The following is a 12,498-nucleotide window of genomic DNA, read 5'->3' on the forward strand; positions in this document are numbered from 1 at the left end:
ATACAATTATCTTTATATGTAATGTAGCTTGTGTGCAAGCATATTCTTAGAAGTTCACATAAGACCTCCAACCACCCAACTGGCACTCTATAGCAGTGTCTGTTAATGTGGTGGCACAGTTTTGGGTGACGGGCTATGACATTAACCAACATTTGGCAGAAGGAGTTTTTTGCATAAGATTAGGGATTCCAGCACAAAGTTCATGGATTTTTCAATAAATTTGCCAACCGGTCTATTTTCCATGAAAAGCTCTCTCAAAAGCTCCCTCCATTCCTACTCATTGACTCTTTTTGTACAATTTCTTGGCTCGGCCTACATGGTGTGCATAGGAATTATGTGTGCCATAGAATGCTAACAGTATCCATTTTGATGTGTTCTTAGACTCATAAATGATTGCACACTACTGGCAGTGGATGCAGAATCATTTGAAAACCTAACACTCTTTTTGACTTCTGGTGATAACTGGAGATTTTGAATAAATTCATGCATGAATTTGTTGTTTAGAGGTTCCAACTTAAGCTTTTCATGTGCATGTGCATCTTCATGCAAATTTGAACTTGTCATGCTTTTACCAGTGTTCTAATGGTAATGCGGGAGCTTTTGATTGCATCAAAAATGACAAATTAGAAGCACTTACATCAAATTTTGTGTTTCCAATTTGCTTCGTGTTTCAATTTGCAGTTGCTATGTCCCTGTGTGTCCGCGTTTTTGGAACACTCCTCTAGAAAATGTCCACCTTTTCTTCCACAATCAGAACAATACACCATTACGAGTGGCACTACAATTGGCTCGTCCATGTCAAGCTCCTGCTGAGAAGTCTCTACTTATGTGTTTGCTAAGTTGTTGACATCCTCTTTCAGAACACTCAGCATCATGCTATAGACTGCTCCATCTTGATCTTTATATTGCCTCTGACTTGGTTTTTTTATAAGACTGGCTTCTATTGATTGGTATGTGGGATTTTCCATCTGTGGCTCTCGACTGTAGACTCAATCACTGTAGTCCATGTATAAGTATCATGATTACATATGCACTAACTGTATGGTTTGTTGGCTTGTGCAGATATCCTGATAGCCACTTGGGTCAGTTTTTTGAACTTCTATATGCACCTCATCTTTGAGCTTACAATACATGGCTCCACTAAAATCTATGAACATCTAGAAGTTCTCTGAATCTGGCTTCACTTTTATCAGTAGGATCTTGGCTTCTGTGCTGCTTTTGCTGCTCATCACATTCCTATGGCCTTCTGAACCAGCATACAAGACTTTGTCTCCACTGTAGCCATATAGATGTAAGATCTACTCCATTGCACTTGTGATTTTGGTGTTGCTATTGATTGGATTTGGTACACTTGAACTATGTGCTTGGATTGAATCCATGCTCCTCTTAATCTGTAAAAAATGTTTCCTAGCAGATTTTGATATTGCACAAAAGGATTTTTTGGTTTAGGGTTGACAAGACTGTTTTTGCAAAGAAATTTTCACAATTCCATGCTTTTTCGACTCACAAGAGTCTAGAATTCTAGCTCAATTTCTTCAAAATTGACTGCAATCCTTTGAAATGATGAACACTTGACACTTACCTTAATGTACAATCAGTTTTTTGGGGATTGCTTGGTGCGTTGAAATCGGAGGTTTACGAACCGGAAGTGATAATATCAGGGATTATCAGTTCCAATTTGCTATGCAATTGCTTGCACTTGCCGATTGGTGGTCAGTACTCACTTCTAGTTTGGATGGTCTTTCTTGACTGAGTGCAACGGGCCCAATTTGCTATGCAATTGCTTACACTTGCCGATTGGTGGTCAGTACTCACTTCTAGTTTGGATGGTCTTTCTTGACTGAGTGCAACACTTTTTCTAGAATTCGCTAGAACATCTTCGCTAAAATGATTATAACCCAATTTTTTAAGGTTTTTTTTCTAAATCTAGGTAGAAATTTTGAGCTTTAGAGAGTTTGAAGACTTGAATTTTACTGGTTTTCTCTTAAGGCAATGTCAAAATCCCGATCTCGATTAGCAATTTGGCCTCGCTAACACTACCCCAAACGGTCGGATTTTAATGAAAATTAATGTTGAATTGGGTTGTCGTGTGATCTAGTTCAGGCTGGTCGAGTTTTGGCTTGATTTCGCTCGCTCAATTTCAGGCAAGCTTGCTTTTCGCTTATCTTGACGAGATTTTGACTTTGTTCTAAATTCTTGATTTGCTCACTTTGGTGTGAATATCTTTGTGGAATTTTATATTTTTGCAACTCCTTTCTTAATTTTTTTACTTTTTAGTTTTTTTTATGTTTTTGTGAATTTTATGATTTTTTTAAATAATTTATTATGTTTTTTCAAGTTTTCTTGTGAGTTTTTATGATTTTTATAGATTTTTAAGGTTTTTTTGTGCCTTTTTAATGAATATTTAAGATTTTTATGATTTTCAATGTTTTTTAAAGATTTTTTGTGAATTTCTATTTATTTTTGTTGACTTTTTCTATTTTTTGGCTTTTGTGTAACTTTGCTTTTTTTGTCTTTTTTAGGAATTTTTAATTTTTATATGATTTTTTTTTTTGGAGTGTTTTTTTGGAACTTCTTAATGATTGTTTTCTTCATTGATTGTTTTGTGAAGTTTTATTGTTTTTTGGCATTACTTGATTAGTGAGCTAATCATGGCAACATGAATGGTGACTCTACGAGGTGAGCGTCTCGGCCTATGGAAAAGCTAAGCCACAACGATTGGCAATCTCCACATCCACTTCTCTTCACAACAAAACAACCCAATCACACACACTAACAATTGCAACCACACACACGTCATTAATCCCATCATGCAACACACTAATCACAAGCGCGCACACATAGATCCATTGAGCATCCCTACTCCAATCAAACCTACATGCACACACAAGTAATAGAGGGCAATCACACAAGATGAGAGAGGGATCAACCAGTAATTAGTCAAGATCTAGCTAATCAAGCATCCTAGACAATCATAAGAGAGAATGAGAGGCATAATGAAAGAGAATTAAGCATTGATTAGTGTTAGTCAAGTCACATGAGCAAGGAGAATCTCAAGGACTCCCTAGCCACACACCTTATGAGCTCTCACTAAGACTGGTCTCAACAAATGAGGCTGAGAACTCTAATTTGGATTGCACATTGCCTTATATACCTAGGGTTAAAATGTGCATTGTCCAAGTGCCCTAGGCCTTTAGGGCTCCACAACCTACTGTATCTGCAACCTAGGCACACTAACTGACCTTTTTTTTACAACTTGGAACTCTCATTGAACCCGTAGCACATTACAATTATCACAATGGCTTGAAATAAATCAAAAAATAACAATACATAGCCATTTTGGGAAAATGTGAAAATGTGTAACTCCAATCTTTACTGCTTCTTTGCATCCGCCTTTGATGTGCATTTGCAAGGCTTTGGCCTTTACCAGCACTTGTTAAACTGGCATTGGCACCTGCGAGCTATAACTAGCTCAAATTGTATCCACATCTGCATACATGGCAAAAATAGCACAAAACTGTGTTGATAACACTCTCTGGAGTCCACACACAGAATACACAATCATAAAAGCTTATGCCATGCTTGCACTATCAAAAGTGCTACGAGGAGTCTAAATTTGAAGACAAAAATTGTGGTATTGATGCACTCATCTACATTTTGATTGAAAAGATGTCCGTCGATCGGTGCTCCAATGCCAAAACTCCTAGTTGATGCCGAACCAATGGTCAATGCCAATCCAAAGCTCAATGGTGATCGAAAGTATAGGTGCGTGTAATGTCAATGCAAAATTTACGCCTCTGAGTGATGCGCTCAAGAATCCTATGCCAAAAACTATAGTTGATGCCAAAACTGAGATGTCGGTAGGTCAATGCCAAAGAGAGATGATGGGATGCCATTGAGAGATGCCAAAACTCGTAGTTGATTCCGAACCAATGCACAATGCCAATCCAAAGCTCAATGCTAATCGAAAGTATAGGTGTGTGTTGATGTAGGGTATTAAGGGGTTGAGCCCATAAACTTGGGACAAATAATGACCCCTTCTTCATCAAAACCAAAATGACATCATACAATTAATTTCGAGACCTAAACTGAAATCCGCTTGAGGGTAGCGATAACGGATGTTGAGCTCAAGTCGTTTAGGGACAAGAGACATGATATTTGAAATTACAACCGTTCACTATCAATTTGGGAAACTTGGATGCAGCTCTCTTTGTTTTTCTTTATAGCCAGGAGGACTGAGAGGGGACTAAGTGTCCTTTTCACTTATAGCGTCTTGCACAAGCACTGTATCCTTGGTGATGTTATCAACTGGCATGCCAATGCTAGCATTCCTATCAAGGAAACCCTCCTCTTAGCTGAGAATGGCCTCCGAATTCTTGAGTCGTATCCTGATGGTTTGTCTTTGGCCTGTGTGCAACCAATATGCCACATTTGCCCGTGCAAAGCCCAAAAGAACAAGTTCGAGGTAGATCAAATCTCACGGATATTTGCCTATTCTTTTGCAATTTTCTCTAGGGTAGCTTGGATACAGACAAAATTGTTAACTAGCTCGCCAAAGAAGAGGAAGAACACAGGGAATCTTAATATCGTGCCATTTTTTATTTCAAAAATGTCGATCAGGGGCAAGCGCAAATTCCCCCTCAAAATAGACAAAAATAGTGTAAAAATAACCTAATTTCTAAAAATTTCCTATTGGAAAATTCAAGAAAAGGAATTTTGTATGTTAGGGAAAACGTATTTTCTCCAACATTGGTGATAGTGCTCAGGTAATAGTGGTTGCGGCTGATCTTTGCAGGTAGTGTAGATAATTGGTTGTTGCATGGCGGGGTATAAATATAAACTTTGGCTATGATTTGCCTCGTCCACTGCATGCCTACTCTATTACTCCTGGCTGGCCAAAACCCTCCACACACACACACACACACATAGTCATAAAATCTAATATAAACCTAGCCCAAATTATTTTCTCATATTGAACCGATCATTTAATGTGGGAGAATAAATGGGAACAAGAGTTCGAATATAGACATGTGCTTATGGATCTATCTCAGCACGAGACAAAAGTCAATGGGTCGAAATGGGAGATGGTCTGTCAAAGAGCAATGCTAGCTAATGGAGCTTGAAAGGCCTTAGGGTTAGCTTCATAAAGACCTCCAAAGGTTAGTGTAGAAAGTCCTTAGATCTAGGACTTAGGTTAAGCTAGGTTCATGTTTTAGGTGTTAATAATTAAGGTCCTTGACATGCTTGATAGCTAAGGTCCTTTTCCAAGCTGTCCATGTGCTTGAGGTGTCCAAGTCCAAGTCAAAGTTGAGCCCTACAAAGACAGGGGCGGGCCTACAAACTAGAGATATGAGTGAGAGAGAGAGAGAGAGAGAGAGAGAGAGAGAGAGAGAGAGAGAGAGAGAGAGAGAGAGAGAGAGATACCATGCTCATACTAGGCCTATGCATGCTGACTAAGGTGCTTGAGAAGCTTCCTCATGCTTGGAAGGTAAGGGCTTGAGGAGCTAAAGTAAAAAAGGGGCCCTACAAAGGAGGGGGCAATCCCCAAAGCTAGGGACATGCTTGACTTGACCTTCCACTCACCCAAAGGAACTTTAATTTTTCACAAGAAGGTACTACTAATGATGCCCCAATGTTTGTGAATTATCTCTTGTTACTAGGTTGCAACAAGCTATGGGCAACCCTGTCTTGCTAGCCAAAGTTACACGACAACTTTGTGCTGATGGGATTTTCCTACATCTCCAGGAAGAGAGAGAGCTTAGGAAGCCTCTTGTTGATAATTCCAAAAGAAGACTCTCTTCGATAAGAGAAGAGGAGGAATCCAATGAACGAGAAAGAAGTAAATCTTTGAATTCCTCTAAAGATGTGGCTCCACAAAGACAATGGTCTTGACGATCCCCAAATCCTCCCAAGGAAAAAAGATCATCCTATAGTCCTTTTCCTCATCATTCTGAAAGGGAAGAGAGGAAACAAAGGAAGAAAAAGGTGAGAAAGAGGTCACCCTTCTCTCCTTTTTCATCACCTAGAGAATACAAGCGGAGAGGACATCGCAAATCTTATCCTGCTTGGAAAAGGTCCCACGAGCTTGAGAAGTTCAAAGAGGGAGGAAAGAGTATCTCTTTTCTCACATATGATGGCACCTTCGGTGCTACTGACAAAGTATTGGCCTTCATCCAGCAATTTGATGCGGCCTTTGGAGATGAGGGATTTACTGAATCCTCCAAGCTACATCATGTAGCTATGCACTTTCAAAAATCCGCTTAATAATGGTGGGCTAGCCTTTGTGGCAACAGCTAAGCTCCAAAGACGTGAAAAACTCTATGAGTTTCCATCATGAAGCAATTCCTTGCAAGCAACACCAAAGATAAAGTGCTTATCGAATGGCGGACTTTGAAGTTACCATCCAGAGCCTATCCACAAATATGTATATAAGTTTTGGGGTTTACATCTCAAATCTACAGTCTTTCACAAGACAGACTTTGCCAAGCAAAAGCAACAATTTTGTGCCGGATTACCTGAAGAAATGGTCGAGTATGTCAAATCCCAACGGCCTGGTTCTATCATCAAAATCATCCACCACACTATGGTTGCATCTGGTATCAATTTCCAACAAGGGGCTAAAAGGAATGCCAAACCCATGGAAAACAAAGATCGAAATGATGCAAAGGGGAAGAACAATGCTCACATTTCTTTCCAAGGCAATTCCAACAACAACAACAAGACCAAAGAGAAAGAAGTTTATAAAGGTAAAAACAAACTCTCTCCTGAAGAGCTAGAGGCTTTTTGCAAAGATCACAAATGCTTTAAGTGTGTGGAGCAAGAACATGGCTATTGTTCTTGCCCCAAAAGAAATACCTGCAATGATACTCCTAGAGCTTCCACGGTCAAAACACCAAAAGAGGATGCTCATTGCAAAGGATCATACCTTTGATATTCTTGGGGCAAGGTGAGGGAGCATGATGCCCTCATCCTATTTGATCCTAGATCTACTTACAACTTCATATCAATGGAGTTGGCCACAAAGCTAGGCATACAAGCTTTTGAGATGGAAGATACTGTAACTGCCAATGGGGCTTTCAAGGGACAGCAAGGCTTCGTTACTCCCTTGATTGGGAAGTTGAGGCTTCATGTCCAAAGCTACATCGACAAAGAAGACTTTTTATCTCTCCTCTCCAACATGAGGATGTTATCCTAGGGGCACCATGGTTCAACCGCATGGCTGCCAACATGAAGTTCCCTAAAAGGAGAATCTACTTCACCTACAAGGAAAAGAGCATGTAAATAGATGCTAATGAGTCCGGTCGTACTATAGCACTTGTAAATTCACCTGCTTTTGATAAGTCGATGAAAAGCCCGGTTTCCTCGTACATGATTTTTGTCAAAGAGTCTCTAAATGATGCTAATGTTCTAACAAAACAAAGTGATAGGAATCGAGAAGAATTAGACTTGTCTAATTTTCTAACAAATTCCAAGATGTATTTATCGATGACATCCCTACGGAGTTACCTCCAAAACAAGAAGATAATGACCATAGGATAGCGCTTCTACCTGGGAGCTCACTGCCTAATAAACCTCTTCATAGAGTTTCTCAAGCTCAACAAGAGGAGATTATGAGGCAAGTGCATGAGTTGGTAGATAAGGAGATAGTGAGGCCTAGCTCCTCTCCCTTTTGTTCAGCAGTCCTTTAAGTGCAAAAGAAAGATGGCACATACCGCATGTGTGTGGACTATCGAGCACTAAATTGTATCACTATCAAAATTAGATTTCGTGTACCGCAGGTAGAAGATATGTTTGATAAGCTACAAGGTTTGACCTACTTCTGTAGGATTGACCTTAAAAGTGGCTTTCATCAAATAAGGATAGTGAATGAAGATATCATAAAAACTACATTTTGCACAATGTTTAGTCTTTATGAATATCTTGTCGTGCCTTTTGGTTTGACAAATGCTCCAGCCACGTTCAATCGCCTAATGGAGAAAATCTTTAGACCCTACCGCAAGTTTACTGGTGTGTTCTTTGACAACATTATCATCTACTCCAAATCTTTGGAGGAGCATAAGCAACATCTCTAAATAGTTTTTCAAACTATGAGGGAGAATAAACTTTTCATCAACCAAACGAAGAGTGAATTTTTCCTCCAAGAGATTTAATACTTAGGTCATATTATCTCTCAAGATGGTATCTGTATGGATCCAATCAAGCTTGAGGTAATAAATGGATGGCCTAACCCAAGAAACCTACATGAGCTACAAATCTTTATTGGTACATGTGCATACTATAGACGCTTCATAGCTAAGTTCTCCCAAATAGCAGGACCACTACATGACTTGACCAAGAAAAATGTTAAGTAAATATGGACTGCTAAAGAGCAAAGTGCTTTTGAAACTCTTAAAGAAAAGCTTACTCTCAACCCATGCTTACACTACCGGATCTCTCAAAACCATTTGAGGTCCAATGTGATGCTTGTGGAGATTGCCTTGGAGCACTTTTTCTTCAAGAAGGGCATGCCATAGCGTATGAGAGTCGAAGACTCAATTCTAATGAGCGAGTATTGGGCATCTACAAGAAGGAGCTACTAGCTATCCTACATGCCCTCAACACTTGGAAGCACTATCTTTTGGGGACTCCATTCATCCTACGCATGGATCACCAAAGTCTTAAGTACTTCATGACGAAAACCAAGCTCTCCAACAAACAAATGAGGTGAGAAATTTTTCTTTCGTAGTTCAATTTTCATATTGCTCACGTTGTTGGCAAGCACAATCAAGTAGCTGATGCACTATCACGACGGCCAAGAACCAATGCGGTGTCCATAGAAACTCACACTGATCTATCTTCTATGATAGATGAGTATGCTCCTGACCCCAATTTTAAAAATCAGCCCTTACCTTAGGGAAGAAATAAGAACCATTCACCTTGCAGGATGGTTATCTTCCCCATGGCAATAGGCTATGTGTTACTCACTCTCTTCGTGAGAAAGTGATGTATGAATCCCATGCTCCTCTCTATGCGGGGCATCGAGGGATTCAACCTACCCTTTGCAAAGTAGAGACATATTTCTATTGGCCTACCATTAAGATGGACATACAAGACTATGTGTGCCAAAAGACAAAGTATGATAGGGGGAAACAGCCTAGATTGCTCCAATTTTCCAATTCCTAATTCACCACCGGAGAGCATATCCATGGATTTTATCTTTGGATTGCCCAAGTCCATCCATGGGAATACATGAATATGGAAAATAGTAGACAGGTCTAGTAAACAAGCACATTTTATACCTGTCAAAATGTAATGAAATTGGCCTATTAACTTGAGAGTAGTGGAAATTAGAGAGAGTACTTTTGTAAAATTACTTTGTGAGCATAGCAGGTGAACATAATTGATTGTAGCAACATAAACATAGGATTTAGTTAACTTGGGATGAACAATACTTTTGCAAGAGAGAGAATTTAGAGAACATGACAACATTTGAGGACCGGATTTATGTGGAGCCGGTCCCCCCTCCAATAGACATTTGTATTATGATTTCTCCCATCAAGAGAGACTTGTTACAATACAATCTTTGTGTTCCTTATCCTAGGTGATGCAATGAATATGGAAAGCTTCATGCATCATGAACATAACGTAAACTTTAAGGAAAGCATTAACTATCCCAAGCTTCAGTCCCAAGACCTCAAACACCTTCGAAGGTGGAGAGAGCTAGCAACTAAGGAATGAGAGTACGGAAGAGGAAGAAGAAACATTTCATAAAAGAAAGAACTAGTTCCTCACTTATCATCACTCTTTTTGTTAGCATACATAATAGCATAGCAATGAAGATGGAGAAGATGGCAATCTTAAGCATTGAAGCATGGCTCTGGGTTGGATTTGCATTCCATAGCCAAGAGTGTTGGTGTAGGCTCTCAACCTCTCTACTTGCTTGGAGAAGGAGAGGGAGCTCTTGCACTTTGCACTTCACACAATGAGAATGTGTGTGAGTGTGTGTGGGAGAGTATGCATGTTGGGTCCAAGCCCTTTTCGGTCAGCCGTGGGAAAAGCCTCTCATATGCATGCAATAGAGATCCAGTTAAAGTCAGGTTTGCATGGCAAATTGCCTTTTATATGTAAGGTTTTAGAAAGAACAGATTAATCACAAGTAGCGTGTTTTTCCTTCTTCAAACTGTGTCGACTTCTTCTCTCTCTCTCTCTCTCTCTCTCTCTCTCTCTCTCTCTCTCTCTCTCTCTCTCTCTCTCTCTCTCTCTCTCTCTCTCTCTCTCTCTCTCTCTCTCTCTCTCTCGTCTTTCTCTACACGCCCTGCACCACCATGGCAACCCTTCAACTTTATCCTCCCTAGCTACCTTTCCAAAAACTGGTATCAGAGCCCATATGGGCCAAAGCAAGGTGCTCTTGAGGCAAGGCGAGCCACGCAGGTAGGCATCTTGAGACGCTGCAGAGCCCAAGGGAGGTGGCAAGTTGTGGCGGTTTTGTGGTGGTTGTTTTTAGGCGCGCACAAGCTTGGCAGCTGCAGCGGCCGTTGGCAGGTTCTTGTTGTAGGTGGAGCGTTTTGACACACTGTTGTAAACTGGTAGTCCTCCACACGGTGATATTGCTTCATAGCGTTTTGAAAAGTCGCCTGTTGTAGGCATAGGAGGTCGCAAGGCCGAGGGCAGCAGTTCTCCTCACAGCAGAAGCTCTTGCTAGCGCTGTATAGCGCCATCTCCTTCCACGCTGTCACTGTCGCACTGTAGAGGTTGTTTTGGCTTCTCGTTTTTTTTTTTAGATAACGGCCACCCACAACTTTGGGCCTTTAGGTAATTAACCCTACAACTCAAGCAAGGGGTAGTTCCCACGGGATTGTCGTGCCATGTCATGTCGGGGATTGGATAACTGTCATCTTCAATCAAGCAACATCGTCACACCACACAGTACTGCAGACATCTTTCAAAGACTAAATAAAATTTTATGATGATCGACAACAGTGACACCTAGCAACGGTTACCAGCTTCTTCAAAAAGTCACAGATGAGCATCATACAAAAGTTTTGGTTATTGATGCCGAAGAAAAGCATGAGGGCAACTCCAAAAATTAAAGCTTCTCGAGAAAGAAAGACAGAGGTGATTATTCCATAGTTTTGCTTCAAGCTAGGTTTCCGATATGCAAGAACCAGACACATCGACAATTGCCAGGATGAAGAAGAATCTGCTTCGAGACTACAGTACAAGTTTTTCAAAACTATTTTTGTCACTTTTGGTATCATAGAGCTATCCTCTTTTGTCTCTTATCAAAACCATCATAAACTTTCCATTCAAATCCTCTTTTGTTTTACTTTATCTGTTGTCAGTCATGCCATGTCAAAAGTTGTACGGGTTATAGACACTGTCACCTATGAGTGGTAAGAGCTCCCAATTTATACTTTTTTGTTCTCAAGTCCCATTTTTTGTCCCGCTTCTCGTGAGGTTACTGGGTACACCTTAAACCCAAGGTTTGGCTGTGAACCAAAAACTCCATTTTTGGTAGCTAATTTTTTACCTACACCCTATCTGTTCAAGGGGGGGGTTTATCATAGCACCAGGTTATGGATACACCAAAAATCCTTGGTTGTGAGAAAACCTAAAACTCACGGTTGACGAGTATACCAAAAACTCGCGGTATCATGAGAGTGGTCTGTCCAGTTCGGGCTTGAGGGGGGGATTGTTGGGTCCAAGCTCTTTTCGGTCAGCCGTGGAAAAAGCCTCTCATAGGCATGCAATAGAGATCCAGTTAAAGTCAAGTTTGCATGGCAAATTGCCTTTTATATATAAGGTTTTAGAAAGAACAGATTAATCACAAGTAGCGTGTTTTTCCTTCTTCAAACTGTGTCGGCTTCTTCTCTCTCTCGTCTTTCTCTGCACGCCTTGCACCACCATGGCAACCCTTCGACTTCATCCTCCCTAGACGCCTTTCCAACAATACCCCCTAAGCAGGCCCCCTACTTGCTTTGGTCGACCTCCCCCTTGTAGCTCATGCTTGAAGCTCATTGGACCTCCTGGCCTAGCCAATCACAAGCAAGAGTCATACCAAGCAATAGGGTTAAATGTTAAAAAATTAATTAAATCCACTAAATTATCATTGGACCCCTTGGAAGGCCAACCAATAGGCTTTAGGCACACCATGAGGGTAACCTAGCTAGGGGCTTGACATGTGTCCTACTTGCCCCTTGGGCAAGGGGTGCCCTTTTGGAGAGAGAGTGTTCAAGAAACCACCCCCCCCCCTCTTGCATGGCTCGCCCCCTCCTTGTAGGGATTCATTTTGACTTTTGTGCCACCTCAAGCCCCTCAACCTTGGACCTAGTTCTCACCACAAGTTTGGCCCTTAAGCCCCTCAAGCTTAGGCTGGGTTCTCACCTCAAGTACAGCCCTAGCATCTTGAGCATGACAAGCACCTCAAGCATCTCAATCATCAAGCACCTCAAGCACCTCAATCATCTCAAGTATCTCGGTTATATCAGGCATGTCAAGCACCTTATGCTTGGGCCAGGT

At 40.9% G+C, this 12,498-nt stretch overlaps 1 long non-coding RNA gene across 1 annotated transcript; it reads left to right on the forward strand.

The window, feature by feature from the left end:
* Positions 1–227: 227 nt before the first annotated feature.
* Positions 228–1,410, forward strand: LOC147433517 (uncharacterized). Its single transcript, XR_015185225.1, has 2 exons — positions 228–950; positions 1,063–1,410. It is a non-coding gene; the product is annotated as an uncharacterized LOC147433517 (long non-coding RNA).
* Positions 1,411–12,498: the final 11,088 nt, after the last annotated feature.

Source organism: Adiantum capillus-veneris, chromosome 19, assembly GCF_014529385.1.
Source record: "Adiantum capillus-veneris isolate H3 chromosome 19, ASM1452938v2, whole genome shotgun sequence".
Taxonomy (NCBI): Eukaryota; Viridiplantae; Streptophyta; class Polypodiopsida; order Polypodiales; family Pteridaceae; genus Adiantum; species Adiantum capillus-veneris.